Genomic DNA, 13,573 nt, shown 5'->3' on the forward strand with positions numbered 1-13,573 from the left:
GACAGAAATGAAATATATATGATAAAATATCACTACTTCTTATTTGGCTAAAGACTGAAAGCATTTTGAACATTTTTGTTTGCAATTTTCAAATAGAACTTTTTACCACAAAATTCCCCCAGAAACTCCAGAGAGATAGGAAAAATAACATCATCACTGATATTATAAAGCTGGAGCTAACAAAAGATTAACTGGTGTGTTCAAAGCCACACATGTATGGGAGACCTGGAAGTCAGTTTGGGCATGTAGGCTTCATGTTGTGATCCACCATAACCATCTGACTCCTTCTCACTTCTCTTCTTACCCCTTTTTATTAACCAGGTAAATGCAGCTGTTCCAGGATGACATTGCTACTTCCAAAGATTATTTAGCAGTCATTAATTTTCTTTGATCCTTAATCACCTACACAAATGGGTGAAATGTGTGCATGGAATCAATAAGATTTTTATCCTTTTATCATCTTATAGATAGCACATACCAGACAGAAGTGCATCTGGTTCTGAAAGGCCTCAACAGGAGAAATCACAGACAAGGCTGATTATGTTCTACTAGGTACCTCAGGAAAAAGTCCTTTCTGTAGAGCTAGTCCAGAATGCATATTCCACAGGCATAATTGTGAGGCCAAAATCTGATTTAATCTATTCTAGTATTCTTTAATCTGTTTATCACATCTGTTACATACAAATTTCTCACCAATTTATGACTCTGGAATTCTTACCAAAGTCTTTCTGGAATACTTTAAAAGTAGCTTTTTGTTTTCTTTTTAATTTGACCAATCCCAGTTTTAAGTACCTTTCTGTTTTTTCTTAACTCTTAGAGGAGTTTCAGATCTTCAGTCAAGGATGAGCAAAGAAATCATGCAGTGCAGGTACCAGACTTCTCACACTAAGAGCAGTGTGCTCTTAAGGCTCCTCCAGGCATTTCAATTACTAAAATAGTGTGATCATACATTCCAGCCAATACATAGCTCGTTCTAGTATGAGAATCTACACCTTGATGAATAAATCAATTTTCAATTTATAACTTCCTCTATTAAAAAAGATACCAATAATCTCTTATTTCTATCCTGTGAAGATTTAATACAGAAAACCCCTGCAAAAAGAAAAAAAGAAAGAGGTGGATTATCACTAACTGAAATGGTTATAGGAAATCCTGTCACACTGCCCCAGTTTCTTTCTCCAAGAAAACAAGATTGTCATTGAAGACCTTCATGCTATTTCGTTAGTTACATTAAGTAACAACAATATTTATTTAGGAAATATTGTTAGACAACTCCCTAAACAAAAAGAAATTTAAAAAATGAGTTAATCTGCGGTAACCACAAGAAATCCCTTTTTTTTTTTTTTAAGTTGGAGGCAAAGTAACTTAGCAAAACCCATTGAGAATTACAGGGTTAAAGGTAGAAAGCATAAAACCAAAACTGTGCTTTCCTACTGATTCTTTTTTCCTAGAATCCAACCCCAAAGTTACTGAACAGGACAACCTAGAATATTGAAAGGAAATGAAAAAAGCTATTCACTCCATGAACAGACACACAGTTTAACTTAGTTCAGTATATTTTCATTCAGAAGAAATAAAAATTTACCTGTATGAAGTTAATGGAAGCATTTTGTTTTGCTTCTCATCTGATTTGAATAAATCTAACTAGTAAGACCCTTGCATGCTTAGGCATGCTTAGGAATCTCACACATTAGGTCTCCATGAAGAAAAAGTAACTTCAGACATTTATAGAACAAAGTGATTACAGAACCTCTACAGAAGATTTGTGGGGAATCAATTGAGTAGATAGTGGTGAGCCCTTTTTCTATTAGGTGGCAGAAGTTGCACATCTGTGGGGAAGCCAATAGCTCAGAAATCTGCCTGACATAAAGTAAAAGAGCAGCTCTGATGCAGGAATGTAGAATGAGCATATGTCTGTTCCACATGGATTTTAAACTTGGGATGACATTTTCCTTAGAAAAAGAAACCGTATTTTAGTATTTCCTCTTTTGCTGTGGACTACCCACATCACTGCTTGGAATAATGTGCGAAACATCCTTCAGGCAGCATTTAACGTATCTAAATGCAGAAAGATTTAGAATTTGGAATACTATCAAAGCACATGTAGAATAAAGGAACAATTCTGTTTCAGCAGCAACACAGGAGACCTGTTTTTCATTATGCATGTGAAGTGTTTAATTTAAACTGGTAATGGTTAACCAGGTCTGGCCTTGAGCTATGGCGATCTGGGGAAAACATCCATAAACAAAATCCCTTCTAATGCCCTTCAAATTTTTCTTCTCTAAAGTCAAAGGGAGAGAGAGTAAAAATATTTTTGGAAAATATGAAGATCTCTTATGTGAACTATTTTTCTCCCGAAATGTGCAGTGAAAGGTAAAAAAATGTATAGTTCATACTGAGAAGCCTAGCAGCCTTAGGGTTACCTGTACTAAAATTGTAAGAAATGCCTTACAATGGAGTTTGGAGTTAGAGGTCATCAGGGGAGCATACACAAAGCATTTATGGAAAATGTATCTTAGATGTCTATGGTTTACAGATGTTTAGGTGCATATGGTTAGCTTTGTACAGAGGAATCCCAGCCTCAGCATGGGGCCTAACTGCATCTCTCCAATTAAGGGAGTTTGCCATTATTATCAGAAGGGAGGTTACATATTTTATTAATAAATGACACTATTAAAATGTATTTATAATTCACAATAAATGAGTTTATTTTAATAAAAAAATAAATGTTACTCCAATAAGAAAATAGCTAATATAGAATCCAGGCCCTGTGTATGCTTGCAAAATTAAACTAGCATATATACAGTTCAAACAGAAGGCAAAAGTTCAAGAACTTCTTTGCCTAAAGCATTCATATTTTCCAGAGAGAGTAACTATTGTCCAACTCTGTCTGTTAATGGCATCCAAATTTCAAAAGAAGAAAGAAGAAATTTAATTTTCAAGGGACTGAAAATTAATTTTACTGCTTAATCATTCTTTCTCTAGTAAAGTGATAAAATATACTGATATAGGTAATGAAACTAAAAGAAAGCAAACAGAGAAGAATAAACATATGTAATTTCTTGCTTAGCAACAGTTCTAGAAAAGCATGACAATTTTAGCCATAAATTATTCAGAATGTAATACTCTGAGAGGACCTTAATAATGGACAATAAAAGTGAGTATTAGCCAAAATTAAATGGTATTCAGTATTACAGTCTTGTAAAAGAATCTTCCCTGGGCTGAAAAGGTTTATTTTCATAATAATCTTTTAGGAATTCAGCAAAACTTCCTTGATGACGACTACTGACCTTTGTTTTCCTTTCAGGCCTGATTTGTTTAACTATAGATTTAAAAAAGGTAAATAGACACTTAATTATTTCTCTTCCTTTTCACAGTTTTATCAGATGGAAACCTAGCTTACCAAACAATTGATATTAGAATTTTTTTTAATATGCAGGCAAAATACTGTTTCTCATATCAAAATGGACCTTGAGAAGTCTTATTTCTTGGAAGCCACAACTAATCTTTTTTTTTTTTTTCTTTCTGTTCCAAGTATTTTTGAATTAGTAAACCACATCAAATGATGTTTTAGTTAGACTGTCCAAATCCAGTGGCAACAAAAGACTAATGCACATCTTCATGTTTTAATGACTTTGTCTGATTTTCAAGCAGCCCAAGTGACCATGCTGGAAAGAAATTACTGTGATTTAAGGGACCAGAAATAAAAGTCAAGAAGAGATGAAAATGGACCTGATGTAATTTACCAGTCTCTTAAAAATGAGACCCACATCAGAAAAATCCACCTTAACAGCAACAAGACCACTTGCTTATGTAAGTGTCATTTTAAAATACTATAACTATTCTTTTCTAAAGATGTATAAAAATAAGTATCTGAAAATTATTTGTCCACATTCAGTTGTACCCACTGTACAGACCATGAAATGGATGGTCATGGGGAATGGGTCAGGAAAAATGGCAAAGGTTTTTCTTACACTTGATTCTTAATACTTTTTTAGATTAATTTAAAATTAATTAATTAACAATCTGTGAAATTTGAGGAATTGAAAAACTGAGTTAAATTTTAAGACTTCAATTTCTAACTAAAGCAATAAATGAAATAATGCATGTTTAAGTTAATTTAATTTTTTTTTCACTGAAAGAAGTCAAGTAATAAAGTCGTACATGTACTGGCTGAATAGTTAACATGATACAACTTCAATGCATTGTCCTTGTACTTCCAGTAGATGGCAGGTATAGTACTTCAAACTTTTTAAAAGTCATAAAACTCCTCACTTTTTAAAAAAGTAATATGCTATTATCTGGGAAATTTTACTTATAATACAACCCTTTCCATATGCATATATTTTTACATTTAATATCATTATCGAAGATATGCCAAGATGAAAAGAAATGTTTAATACAAACACATTAAGTACTGAAAACAAATTATAAAATAATAAAAATAGAAAGAACACACTGAAGAACATGCACAGAAAACTGGAATGCTTAGAATAATATTCAAAACAAACTAAAGCCAAAACTGGCAAACTTACAGTAGGAACTTAGAATAAAAAAACCTTCATATTTATTTCTCTTTTTCATAAATTTGCATCTTTTTAAAGCAATATTTGTATCTTTTTCCATAAAGGAACTTTGAATTTTCTGTTATGTGTCACTGAAAAATTAAGAACCATGTTATGACAGTCAAGCATTTATAAATTCAGAGATTCAAGCAGTAATGTTGGTTAAACCAAGATAACATACACAAAAAATGATGACTCTTTTTTTACTGCAAGATTGAGTTATAAAATCCTACTTGAAGCAGAGGAATTCCTCCTCTCTCAGAGCACAGAACAGCTAATATACAGTTACAGATTAGGAACAAAACCTCTAATTTTCTTTCCATTGTTCAGTATGTGACTCCATGCCTTGTTCATTGCACACTGCTACAACTTCGAACCACTCTGAACGTTTTGTGTGCTATTTGCTTTAATAGTGTCATGAATGCCACTTTTTCTTGACCAAGTTTTGGTTAGTTTGCTTTCTGATATCATCTCTGTTTTAGAAAGGGGGAGAGAGAGATGCTTTGAAATTAACATCAAAAACATTTGCAAATGTTTATTGGATTGTCTGACGTTTTTTGGCAGTGGTGGTACATGTTAAGCATTATAATAGTACAAATAGGTTAAAATGATTTTTTGTTAATTTTTTTTCAGTCATGAGTGCAAGCTGAATACAAACAAAGATAATTGCACACCTAGTGAGAATTTCTGTGATGGATGGTTTAAAGGAAAAGACTAATATCACACACAGACTGCCATTAAAATCATCATCTAAATACAATTTTTCAGGCAGGTTTCCCCATTATCATAATGAAACTATATCTTGTGTTCTTACTATTCCATGCCTCATGACATCTTCTGCACAAAAGAGAACAGCACCTACTTTCTAGTTGTTTTCTGTAGTTGTCCCCTCTTTGGTCATACAGCACTGAAAGAAGGAGTGGAGTAATCCCAGCAGCATGTTTACTGTCCTTGGTTTCTCATCTCAAACTCACTATGTGAATACTAATTATGCTGCCTAATTTCCTGTCTTGGACCTCATGTCCCCCAGCTGCCTCTCATTAAATTTCAGTCAGTTTATCTTTGTACTTAGTTAACTCTTCTGTCCTCTAACCAATATTGGCATTCATTGCTTTTTAAGTTTTCTTTCCATTCAACCTTCTCCCTGGCTTCTTATGTCCAACTATCTGCCAGACTATTTAACTTCTTCCTCCACATTCCAAGTCAGGCCAAATCATCTTCTGTAGTTCTTAACCCTCCTCCAACCTTCCTTGAAAACAATATACTTGGTATCTTGTTTCAATCTTCCTATGTAATCAATTTTGACTTTGATTTTGACTTTGTTTTCATTTTGGCAATTCGCTGCTCATCTCAACTTTCCACAGTTTAGACACCTGAATCCTTTCTCCTGCCTTTACTCTTTCCTCTAGACTAAGGAGCTCTGAGTCCCTTCACTCCAGTTCTAAGATGCCAGACTTGAATGAGATGCTTTCCTTATTTCTGTTGCCTGAAAATCACAAAACAAGGCATCACACCATGTCACAAAATAAACTGGTAAGAGATGATCATGAACACATCAATTCCTGTTATGCTCTTCAGTCCAGCACCTAATACTAACTCTCTGCTTAAATGAAGAAGCTCGTGCAAGGAAACCTGGCTTTTGTCATGTACTCTAAAGTTTGCCTGCTCAGTCCCAAGGTGAAGATGACAAAAGTCCAATCTTGTCAGTAATATGTTATGTTGTGTGAGAGACATAAGCAGTGATGGAATCAACATTGAACATTATGAAACATCTAGTGAGCATGCACAAAGTGACGCTCCCTAGAATCCTGCTACTTGAACAATTTTCCTATTTAAAAGAAATGGGAAGACTTTTTTATGAATCAAATGCTGCCAAATCTCCTTTTCCACTTATAAATATGTGAATTGCAAAGTTTTTCAAGGAAAAGATCAGGAAAGTTCTTTTCCTCGGCTTCATTCTTGGAAACCATGCAATTAGTTTTGGCTGAATTACAAAATAAAACAAAATAAATTCTTGTGCAGGTGCCAAACATGAAAGACTTCAGTGAAATGAATAAATTAAATAAAGTTTTATGACACAGATAATAGAAAAGTAACCTTAGTAAAAAGTAGAAAACTAACAACAGGTGATGATAACCAGGTCTGCATTTAATATGTGTTCATAGAAAGCACAAGGTAGCAATAACTTCGGAAAAAACACTTCTCATACCTTTCCCAGTGTTTCATCTGCACTCTGCCTATTTCCTGCCTTGGCCATTGCACTGAGGTCATAACTTGGATCACAAGAGTTGTTTTTATTTGAGTAGGAGAGTGATTTCTAGTGAAGACAATTATGACTTTAATGCAACCTTTTTTATTTATCAAAAGAACAAAATTTTTTCTTTTGTACTTAACTTTATCTAGGCTGCCTTGCCCCAGTTAACAATCAGAATAAAAAGCTGCTTCCAAGCTTGGGATTCTGTATCATTTCATTTTTTTGTGATACATTTTGCTGTCCCCTCACACACATAGACATAACATGCAATATAATCGCTTAATTAATCCACCTTCAGATATGTTTTTTAAAAAACATTGAGATGTTTCCTCTAATTATAAGTACAATAAAAAATATAGATACCAATTATACATCCACCACAACTGCTTAAGTCCTCAGACAGTAGCCACTTCTACAAGAATGTGAAACCAATCCTAGCTTGTTAAAAGTGGAACTTCCTTAGCTGAAAAAAATTGAGTTTGCACATATCTTTAAAAATTCTAGCTAATCAGTTTGTGTTTAAATGGGTTACTGCATATACATGTTACATATGTACAGGCTACGCAGAGTAACAAAAGGACACCACTCAAATGTGAAAAGGACAGTTTTATTTTTGGATAATGAAAGGATGATGAAAGGACATGATTTTTCATTAGAATTAAGTAGCAGCATTAACCTCAGCTATCTTCCATATTTTTGGTCGCTTGACTTCACTTGGGAAAAATAATCTTTCCCTGAAAATATAGAAAAAAAGGTGAGCAATAAAAGAACAAAAGACTTCAGAAAGTAGGCCAAACCAAACAATGTTCACTACCTAATAATATTGCAAGACTTTGTCAGCCTGATTCAGTCCAGAGCCTTGAATCTATTCCCTGTGAACACATTACTGTTAAAAAAAGAGAGAATGGAGCTTTAACATGGCACTCTGTAGTCAGTTTATTTCACAAGTGTTGAAGGCTAGTTGAGAAAGTGGAAAATTTTTGAAGATCTTGTCACATGCTCTAAATATGTCAAACAGATCTAGAACTAAAGCTTTGAATGCGTATTTAGGGATAACACTGTACAACAATAACTTTTTTTTTACACTCCTCTTGCAGCATGGTAGCAGTGAATGTACCCTGAATGCTTTCCCTTTGATTATCACCTGCAAAGTATTTCTGAGGAACTAATTTCCATCACATTTTTATTCTTTTTGATATTACCACACAACAGGACCACAACACAGAAAATTGCAGAATTCTCCTGTAATGGAAATCTTCAATATGTCACTAATATATAAAGCAGTAAGCCCCATAGAAGATGCACAGCAACACATGACAAAGACTAACACAAAAGAGAACAGGAATATCTGAAGCCAAAATAATTTATGAAATATCCTGTGTACTTCAATATAAATATACTGCTATGTAAATTTTCAGCAAATATTATGAGATTTTAAAATTCTTGAAAATTGTAAAAAAACCCCCCACCCAACAATGAAAAAAACCCAGAAATTACCTTGTTTGTGTAGTTTCAATAAACTCCAATGGGATACTGTTCAGTGTTACTAGCAATCTAGGGATAAAAAACCCCAAATAACCACAACTCCCACAAAAGCAGATGCAAAAGCCAAACCCCCAAATAACCCACAAATCATGGTTGTCAGTATTGTGAGTCCTTTTACTGAAAAATTGCACAAAGAGTTGTACTACCTTCTTTCCCCTGAAATACTGAGTTCAGTCTTTTGTCACCTGTTCTGTCAGCAGAGCATAACAAGGGTATTTTTCCCCTCCAAGCAAGATCTTTAACTGAAAAGACCTGAGCTGCTACACATGTGTAGGGGAAATGGGCCTGGCCTAATCACTTTTCCCCCTTGTTCAGTGACAAACGCAGCAGAGAGTATCACTACCTCTAGAAGCTCTGCCCAGAGAGAGCTGTAAAGCAGCCCGGGGCTTCTTGTTTACATGCAGATGTCAAAAACAAGTTTCCTGTTCTCTAGAGGTTTAGGCCAAAAATCTAATCACAAACACATGCATGGAAGTGGTAGCTATCAGTATTAGGAAATTAGGTCATCGAATTATAAGCAAAAAAGGTTCTGAAGTAGACATTTACTGGAATTTTCAAAATCTTTATTTGAAAAACAGCAGCTAGCTCTCGCTGAAACTGAGAGTGTGACCAGACTAACAAGGCCATTTTGAAAACACCAAAATTTTTTTTAAAAAGCATGAATGCTGGCACGAATTCCCCACACAATGATAGCAGAATACAGGACTGGAGAACATGTTTATTCAACATTCCTGTATAGACAATGGAGAGAGACAAGAAGCCCCGGAGGGTGAGTCAGCTCATAAAAGAGTGCCTCTCTCACCACTGACTATATAAGGCACCTAAAATAATTCTCTTATAGGAGCCTTTGCTAAGTGCATTGAGAAACATGGTATTCATTGGAACTAATGGACAAATGGATCTCTAATTTGATGAGTTCAAAAAATTAAAGGGGAAGGACATAAAGTTGTTCAGTAGTAGTGTGGATCAGATACAGGATTTTGGATAACTTTTCAATAGCACTGGAACAGAGGAGCACTGAAGCAAAAATTCAAATACAAACTAACTTAATGTGCACTGCCTTAGATATCTGGGATCTTATTAATTCAATTGTTACTGAAGTCACTGTTAAACTTTTCCAGAACAGAGATGCTTTTAAGAGAGAGTAAAGAGAAATAATAATTTTCTTGATATTACAAAGACTGAAATTTTATATATGAGCAACAAATGAGGACAAATATTCACACTCCTGAAATGTTTCAATGATTTTTTCATATGAGAGAAAGATAACAGAATGAAGAAAAGAGGCATTTGAAGGGTGTGGTGAGCTGACCCTAGTTAGACACCAGGTGCCCACCAAAGCTTCTCTATCACTTCCCTCCTCAGCTGCACAGAGGAGAGAGAATATAAGGGAAGGCTTGTGGGTCAAGATAAGGACAGTGAGAGACAGTTACTATCACAGGCAAAACAGGCTTGACTTGGGGAAATTAGTGCCTATTTTGGCCACATCCACCTGTTTCAGCGTGGGGTCCTCCATGATCAACAGGTAGATTTCTACTCACTGTGGACCCCCATGGACTGCAGGGGCACAGCCTGACTCACCATGGTCTTCACCATGGGCTGCAGTGGAGTCTCTGCTTTGGCACTTGGAGCACCTTCTCCCTCTCCTTCACTCATCTGGGTGTCTGCAGAGCTCCTCTCACATATTCTCACTCCTCTCTTCTGACTTCTGTTGGTGGTGTGCAGGTTTTGCCTCCCCTTCTTAATTGTATTACCCCAGAGGTGCTCCCACTGTCACTGGTGGGCTTGGCCTTGGCCAGCAGTGGCTCTCTCTTGGAGCTGGCTGGCATCCATTCCTCCATGAGCTTCCCACAGAAGCAATGCCTGCAGACCCCCTCACCACCAAAACCTTGCCACACAAACCCAGTTCAAAGGGATGAGGTTAAAATCACCACAGATGATCCTGGCCATGCATTTATTCTTTGAGAATAGAAATCCTGTTTGCCTTAATCATCACATCACCATGGATTTTGCTGTGAAACACACATTGGCATAACTGTTTCTTTAGCACTGAGTAACACTCCTCTAACTTAGGGAAGTGATCCTGTTGAGAAGGTTTGGAGCAAATGAAAGAGAAAATAATAGTCAATTTTGAATTAATTGCTTGCAAACGAAAGTCAATGAAAATATTTATCTTCTTACATTAAAGTGCAGTAAATTGTCTGTAGGTCATAGTACTCTGACATAAACCTGGAATCTGCAGGTTTTGCACATAAACTACCCTATTAAATTTGTCTTCACCTGATTGTAACTAATTAAATTTTCAAAATTTCCAGGATAACTATATCCAGGTGCCATGTCTTGTGTTACATTAAGTCAATTCTTGCTGTGAAGCATGCTAACAAATTTTCCTATGTCTATTATAGAATCTCAAGTGTCATAGGCCGGCATGTGACATAGTTGAATATTTCTATTACAGTGGTTTTTCAGTCCACATGTTTCAATGCTGGTTTTTTTGATTATGCTTCAGAAGTGGGCAGGATCACAATTTGTATCTTCTATTTTGGTCAGGGTGCAGTCAAAAAGAATTACAAATATCTCTGCTCTTTTAGTTAAGAATGGCATGTAACAATGATATGAGTGAGTGTTGCAAAACATATGATTGATATGCCTTAATTATAATTTCTTTTTATTTCTAACCACCATTTCCCCCAAGGCAGAAATACCAGTATTATGGAAATTTTTGATGCAAAGCAACCCATGTACAAACCTTTGATCAGGAAATATGGTGGTTCTTAATTTTATTCTGTATCTCTACAGTTTAATTCACTGCAAGCAAAGTGGTGAATTTACAGAACAAACTGCCAGACAAATGCTACCCTGAGTAGGCTTTTCTTTGCAATACGTATATCTGAATTAGAAAGGTCACCTGCATCCAGAAAGAATGCTTAGAACTTTTGAAATCTTTAGTATCAAAATTAAAAGTGTACAGTGTACGTAAACACCAGAATCTCATGTGAGAAGAATCATGTTGGTATAAAAGCTAGAGTTTTCAAGTGTAGAATATTTACAAGATCTCAAAGAACTGTGAAATTATTTTCTTCTTTGCAGAAAGATTTTTGTCTGGGGAAATGTCTTTAAGTAGACTACAGTTAAGTCCAGTCTATTCTTTAGACAAGATCACCTAATGATTCTTTTCAAACTACTCTTTAAACATCAGTTTATCATGAACAGACATTAAAATTTGCTACCCATAATTCTTGCTTAAGTGTGATACCTAAGATAAATCCTATCTGGATGAATTTATTGTAAATTATATTACATGCACATACAACTGTGATTGTTGAAGTTTATTGAAACTCTGTGAATATTTTTGTCATTAAAAATACATAGTACTGTGGAAAAAGAACAGAATAGGTATGCATATCAATGAAAATTTATTTAAAGTTTAAAATAAATTTAAGAAATATTTTTGAAATCCCTGTCTAATTTTTATGTAGAACTTTCAGTGCAGTGAGACTTAAAAAGAAAATATAATTCTATAGACCCAGCTAAAACTTTGAAACTACATTTTCAAAATGGTAATAAAACACTGTCTCTCTTCTGCAAATAACAATCTGTTGGATAATGTTCATGAACATCCTATCCCTCCAAACATTTGTTATTGTATTCCTGAAAGGAATAAGGGAAGTGGTCTCAGACCTTTGCAATGAAACACTTCTGTGAAAACAGCTGAACTTTATCCTGGGCAGAATAAACTTTTGACAAAGAGTTCTGGCGGAAATGTTGGACATCTATCTTCATGAACAGTATACAGGATAAATAATCCAAGTGATATTATTACAAGAAGCACTTTGTGAGTGTTAACTAGAGAATTCAGAGCTTAATCCAGTTTCTTACCATATATTCAACATAAAGATTAAATTTAATCTAGTGTTATAGATGAAAATTTAAATATGCCAGACTCAGGAAATATAAAATTGAGGTTCTCACAGCCATTGGCATTGAGCCCCTTTGCAGAAGCATTGAATTTTATTAGATCAATGCTCTAAGGATATGCTGCTGGCTACAATGCAGTTAAGTGACAGGTGCTGTGAAAAACATAAAATTCAAGTTCCCAGCTTCCCCACACTTTTCATATCCTCTTGAACTAACATAAATATTTGTAATGAATATAATATATGGCATTCTACACTGAATTATTTTGGCTTTTGGAAAAACAGATAATTTTTCATTGGAAAGTACCTATGTAATCTACCAACTACTGACTCAATGAGGTGCTATATATTAAATGCACTTCAAATCTTTATCTTAATAACTGATATTTTCAGTTCCTGGTTTGTATGGTTTGTCTATTGCAAAATGCCTAAAAAGGTAACGTATTCTAAACTTTAATTGAAACTGCTGAGGAGGGGGGCTTTGGGTTGATTGAAATGAGAAAAAAATGTTTTCTGATAATTTGCTTCTCTCTTTTTCCTTCAAGGTCCTAGAGTTTCCAGTAGAGCTTTGTACCTGTATGCTTTATATTTGCTTACTTCTAGATACCATGTTGCTGGTCGAGGAGTCATAATTTATGAAACTTAACTGAATGTATTTAAGTGTTGTGGTGAATACAGAGAAGGAACCTTATGATGAGAAACAGCTGCAAGGGTCTACAGTGCACAAAGATCAACCACCCTAATATTAAATATGTGAGTCACTGAAAAAAATGTAATTAACTATTTCCTAAATCACATCACCTGAGACTAGGTCAAAGTAATACAGACCAGCTGTTTAATGATCCCCTGACCCCAAATGTCATTGCTGCAATTAATATGGATCAGCCAAACAGGACCACCTAGAATCTTAATGAACCTTGCTTAAGACAAATGCCTGTTCTTTGCTGTGTCTGTGGGGACTTTCACATCTCAGTGTCTTAAAGAAGGAAGATACAGAGTTACCTAAAACTATTATTTCATCAAATTTCTTACATCAGGTTTATTATAAAGCTCCAACTTGTACCACATTTATGCAGACATATATAAAGAGCCCTCTGCAACGCTGTGTGCTCAAGTCTGAAGGGAAAGCAGCAGCTGAAGGTTTGCCCCAACAAACACGCATGGACAGTCTCCTCCTCAGAGGAGAGCATTTTCTTTCTTTCTAGGCAGGAGGCAGGTGGGGGGCAAGTGGTTATTGAGTTAATTTGATATTGGTCATATCTAAATTAAATTCCCTGCCCTATTAAGGAACG

This window comes from Corvus hawaiiensis, chromosome 6, assembly GCF_020740725.1.
Source record: "Corvus hawaiiensis isolate bCorHaw1 chromosome 6, bCorHaw1.pri.cur, whole genome shotgun sequence".
NCBI classification, from domain to species: Eukaryota; Metazoa; Chordata; class Aves; order Passeriformes; family Corvidae; genus Corvus; species Corvus hawaiiensis.